General features: G+C 41.6%; 1 long non-coding RNA gene across 1 annotated transcript in view; it reads right to left on the bottom strand.

Annotated features, from left to right (window-relative positions):
- The window catches only part of LOC119975025, a 29,858-nt gene that overhangs the window by 8,351 nt on the left and 15,422 nt on the right, over nt 1–6,085 (bottom strand). The window lies entirely within an intron of this gene.

The following is a 6,085-nucleotide window of genomic DNA, read 5'->3' as shown; positions in this document are numbered from 1 at the left end:
TTAATCACAAGTGTGATGGAAATTATATATTTACTGAATTTCAACAATCGGCACAATAAAGTTATATGCTTTATTTGGGGTTAAGTGAAATAAAAACATCAAGGTTATCTTTGATCTGTAGGAATGTGGCAATAATGTGTTATATTCATTTACAGCAGGGAATCTAATCTAAGCCTTTCAGACATTGGATGTTTCTCAATTCTGTTTTTCAACATGTGCTAGCCACCTCTGATGAGCTTTGTGTACCATTGTAAATATTTTCAAAATGGCGTTGTGGTTTCTGACCTTCAGGAGAGTAGGAGTTTAACCATCAGTGTTGGGAGCCTGCGAACACTTGGAACAAGACCAAAATGCTGGAATTATTCAGCAGGCCAAGCAGCAACTGAGGAGGGAGGAAGTAAAGTTCAATGTTTTCGACCCATGCCTTTGGACAAGACCTCCAGATCTTGGGAGCAGTTCTGACAAAGGCCACTAACCTGAAACATTGGGCTGGATTCCCCCACCACATCTGCCGCAGGAACGCCACGGACAAGCCACATACAGTGGAGGACTCTATTGACCTTGGGTGGGATTCTCTGGTCGCGGTGGTATTTTTGCTTTTGTGGGACTACATTGAGACAGTTTAACCTCATTTCGTTAAGAACACTTTTTTTCCACCCACCATTCCAAGATCTTTAGTGGAGGTAGATTTGAATTGTGGAAACTATTTTCTCTATTGACAATGAGATCATACATTTATGTAGCCCATTTAAAGTAGTAAAATGTTTCAAGCGTCTCCCAAGAGCGATTATTTTTTTAAAAACCAGGAGGAAATATTGGGACAGACGATCCAAGAGGAGAGCAAGATTGAGACGGAAAAGTTAGGGAGACAGTGATGAACAGATTAAAATTGGGGATGCTTAATGGGAAGAGTGCAGAGATTATTATTTTTCTAATAAATGGTGTGTGAGCTTTGCAGGCTAGGCCAGCATTGCCCATCCCCAATTGCCTTTGAGAAGGTGGTGATAAGCTGCCTTCTGAAATTGTTAGAGTCTGTGTGGTGTGGGCACACCCACAGATCTCAAAGGCTGGTCGTGCTTGAGGAGGTGAGTCCATGGAGGGATTTGAAAACCAGGGTGAGGATTTTAAAATTGATGTCGAACTGGCGAAGCACAACAAAATCGTGCATGAGATTTAGAGTGGATGATATGGCAAAAGCACAAGCTTTTGCAGGATGTTTATTTAAAATGGAAGACTGAACTAGCCAATGGCAAAAACCATAAAAGTAGGGCAAGAACATGAGATTCCTAGGTTTTATTATTTCTGTGCTACATTAGCCTTCCTTGAAATGTTTTGTTTTTACTCCAGGGTTGTGATAGCTGAAAATTTGGCCATTCCCTCCACTGATCACAAAGATTGTGCAATCTGTTAGGAAAGGCTTTAGTTACTTTGTACTGCATTAGCTTGAGAAAGGGCAAGATAATTTGAGAGAGAGAAACTGGGGAGCCCTTTTGAGTTGGATTAGTATTTCTTTTAAAGCTGCTCAATTAATACTTGAGGTGTGAGAATAAAATACTACACCATTTGAGTAGATGCAATGGTACATGGTTACAAGTAATTGTATGCCATTATTTATCCGAGAATCTTATATGTCTCAGTAAGGTCACCTCATACTAATTTAGAGGCCGATCATTTGAATATATTTTCTGCTCCACCCTTGGCATTCAGCAGATAAAAAATAATTAAAACAAATCCGGTAGATTAAGCAAACCTTTTTAAATTTATTCTGAAAATCTTGCATCTGAGAAGAGATCATTTCTTAGTAGTCTGCAAATATTTGTCCAATAATTTCAATATCTTTAAAACATTTGAGCAAATTATTTTAGCAAATCCAAGGCAACTTAAATGCATTTGGTATTTGTTTCAAGTTTGATGCTATTCAGTACTTAACCAGTAGAAGGTGTACTTTAACTGGTTGATCTGACTTTCCTCCAAATTTCCTTTGTTCTTGACTACCCACCCCTTGCCCCCTCACCACCAATGAATGCCCTCAGCACACTTTCGATGATACAGCACACCAAGGTTTACACCGTGTGGAGACTTAAAGCGTGAAACCGCATTTACCATGAGTTGCTTGTCATTTTACTGGAGAAGGCAACAGGAGTGTTGTTGTTCCCTTCCGAAATAATTTTTTTGGTCGTTTTGTAAGCGCTCTGCTGTTCGAGACATTGGGAGAAACAGACATTTAACATAACCAACTGACGAAAGATGATTGCCCTGACAAGCATAAAAGCTAGCTTTTAAAGCAGGCCAGCAGCACGGTTCGATTCCCTTACCAGCCTCCCCGGACAGGCGCTGGAATGTGGCGACTAGGGGCTTTTCACAGTAACTTCATTGAAGCCTACTCGTGACAAGCCATTTTCATTTCATTTCATTAGTGTAATCGATGATACAATTATGCAGATAATTCAGCAACAGCTAAGCTAATGAGGGATTTCGGGGGCCTCATGGATAAATCACAAAAAGCTAGCATGCACTTTCGGTGGGTAATAGCAGAAAAAATGGAATGCTGGCCTTTATTTCAAAGGGAATGGAGCATAAAAATTGAGAAGTCTGACTAAAGTTACACAAGGCACTAGTTAGACCACACCTGGAATATTATGAACAGTTCTGGTTCCCTTATCGAAGGAAAAATATATCTGCATTGCAGGCAGTCTTCCAATGAGATAGGTTGATCCTGGGTACGGAGGGATTTTCTTACAAAGGGAGGTTGAGTAGGTTGGGAATGAACTCATTGGGAGTTTAGAGAAATGAGAGGTGACCTTATTGAGACATAAGATTCTCGGATAACCTGACAGGGTAGAGAAATTGTCAGAGAAATTAGGAGGAATTTCTTCTCTTGGAGGGTAGGAATCTGGAATTATTTGCTGCAAGGCGCTGTGGGGGCTGGGTTGTTAAGTATGTTCAAGGTGGAGATAGGTCTTTGATCAGTAAGGGAATCAGAGGTTATGGGGATAAGGTAGGAAAGTGGAGTTGAGGATTATTATATCAGATCAGTCATGATCTCTTTGATTGGTGGAGCAGGCCGAATGGCCTACTTCTGCTCCTACGTCTTATGGTCTTGAATTGTTTTTCAATTTCAAGTTTTTGGAATGTGTACATTCTTGATTCAAGTATCCATAGGCTCCAAATTACAATTTTAAGAGTATGAGGTGGACTGGAACAGGATGCCTCAGAAGTAATTATTACTTGAAAGAACATAGAATATACAGTGCAGAAGGAGGCCATTCATAGATCATAGAATTTACAGTGCAGAAGGAGGCCATTTGGCCCATCGAGTCTGCACCGGCTCTTGGAAAGAGCACCCTACCCAAGGTCAACACCTCCACCCTATCCCCATAACCCAGTAACCCCACCCAACACTAAGGGCAATTTTGGACACTAAGGGCAATTTATCATGGCCAATCCACCTAACCTGCACATCTTTGGACTGTGGGAGGAAACCGGAGCACCCGGAGGAAACCCACGCAGACACGGGGAGAACGTGCAGACTGCGCACAGACAATGACCCAGCGGGGAATTGAACCTGGTACCCTGGCGCTGTGAAGCAACAGTGCTAGCCATTGTGCTGCCTTAGATTGTAAGATGTGACCATCACATCAGAAGACATAATATTAGCCACATAAAACACTGCTGGTTGTTAAATCTAACCTAATTTTCGTATACGCAGAAGAAGCAAGCAATATTGGTGAGATATTAAACATCACAATGTGGTATTAGAGGTTTGGAAACCGTTTGCAAGAGTTAAACAAACAAGAAAACCAACTAGTTGAACCAGTTTTTCTAACTAACTTCTTACTAACCCTGTCATAAAAGGGTTCTTAGGAAGGAGAATGCCATCTTACTCTTCAAAGGAATATTGGAAACGTTATTTTGAGAAGTTTGGTACACCTGTATGCTTCATTGGCAGGTTACTGAACTATTCAAGACATAAATTGTTCTATTTTGTTATACTAATAATTCTTTAGACTTAACATTCTCCCCATGTCTGTGTGGGTTTTGCCCCCACAACCCAGGGATGTGCAAGTTAGGTGGATTGGCCACATTAAATTGCCCCTGAATTGGGAAAAAAATAATTGGGCACTCTAAATTTATAAGAAAAAAAAAGAACCTTACTTGGGCCACACTTGGAGTACAGTGTTCAATTCTGGTCACCACACTACCAAAAGGATGTGGAGGCTTTAGAGAGGGTTCAGAAGAGATTTACCAGGATGTTGCCTGGTATGGAGGGCATTAGCTATGAAGAGCGGTTGAATAGAACATAGAACATAGAACAGTACAGCACAGAACAGGCCCTTCGGCCCTCAATGTTGTGCCGAGCCATGATCACCCTACTCAAACCCACGTATGCACCCTATACCCGTAATCCAACAACTCCCCCCCCTTAACCTTACTATTAGGACACTACGGGCAATTTAGCATGGCCAATCCACCTAACCCGCACATCTTTGGACTGGAATAAACTCGGTTTGTTCTCACTGGAACGACAAAGGTTGAGGGGCGACCTGTTAGAGATCTACAAAATTATGAGGGGCATAGACAGAGTGGATAGTCAGAGGCTTTTGTCCCAGGGTAGAGGGATCAATTACTAGGGGGCATAGGATTAAGGTGCGAGGGGCAAGGTTTAGAGGAGCTGTATGAGGCAAGTTTTTTTTACAACGAGGGTAGTGGGTGCCTGGAACTAGCAGCCGGAGGAGGTGGTGGAAGCAGGGACGATAGTGACATTTAAGGGGCATCTTGACAAATACATGAATAGGATGGGAATAGAGGGATACAGACCCCAGAAGTGTAGAAGATTTTAGTGTCGACGGGCAGCATGGTCGGCACAAGCTAGGAGGGCCGAAGGGCCTGTTCCTGTGCTGCACTTTTCTTTGTTCTTTTGTTCTTTAATTAACTTTAAAATTTGCCCTGTCAAGCAGGTGCTTGTCTGAACAATATATTATTACTTCTAACCTTTCAACACTACCATGCAGAAGGGCCCGTACTGCGCTGTAATGTTCTATGTTCTATGACCGCATAAGATGTTGATGAGGATTGTAAATATACAGAACATAGGTTGGGCATTTCAAAATTCTCAATTCCAACCTTTGATTTCTAATCAAATCCTTGTCCCTAAGGCTGAATCAACACCAAAAGCCATGATGCTGTGCCTCAGAACATCTTACTAGGGAGCATGGTGGCGCAGTGGTTAGCACCGCTGTCTCCAGGCGCCGAGGTCCCAGGTTCGATCCCAGCTCTGGGTCACTGTCCGTGTGGAGTTTGCATTCTCCCAGTGTTTGCATGGGTTCCGCCCCCCACAACCCAAAAATGTGCAGGTTAGGTGGATTGGCCACGCTAAATTGCCCCTTAATTGGAAAAAATGAATTGGGTACTCTAAATTTAAAAAAAAAAAGAACATCTTACTACCTTAAAGCCACTTTATAAATGCCAGTTGTTGTTCTTGCTGAAGGCTTTAAAAAGAGTGAATTCCTCTTCCCAATGTCTCTTTCCCATTTACACTCCCACCCTCTCCTGCCCCCTACCGTGTTGTCTCTTCTTTACATTCCCTTTGATGGGCCTGTCCATTAAACAATAGCTTAAAAACTCAGAAACTAATAGTACGACTCAGAAAAGAGGCTTTGAAAGAAAGCCATTTTGATTGGGAATAACTAGGGAAATGCTATCTCAGACACTTGCAAAAAAAAAAAAATTCACCCATTAGGAAGTTAGAATGTCCATTTCTGTTGAGGTTTACACGCAGTTTTTTTCCAAGCGGAGGAAAGCACATCCCCTTGACAATCCAGAACTTCTGTGGGACAGGAAATAAGTGGATGTTGGGTTATGTATGGAGAGAGAAACAATTTACATTTCATATTGATTGCATTTGTTTTGTTTTGCATTGGCTGTGTTTAATTAAATGCTATTTGAACAACTTTATGTGGAAATTGCATCACATGCTTATGTAAAGCCAAAACTACTCTTCATTGACACGAAAAATTAACTTTAACTGATATATTGGATGACAACTGAACTTCCCCAATGCTTACAAACGTACAAAGAAAGGACA

The sequence above is a fragment of the Scyliorhinus canicula genome, chromosome 12 (assembly GCF_902713615.1).
Source record: "Scyliorhinus canicula chromosome 12, sScyCan1.1, whole genome shotgun sequence".
Classification (NCBI taxonomy): domain Eukaryota; kingdom Metazoa; phylum Chordata; class Chondrichthyes; order Carcharhiniformes; family Scyliorhinidae; genus Scyliorhinus; species Scyliorhinus canicula.
This window is presented reverse-complemented; position numbering and strand designations above follow the sequence as displayed.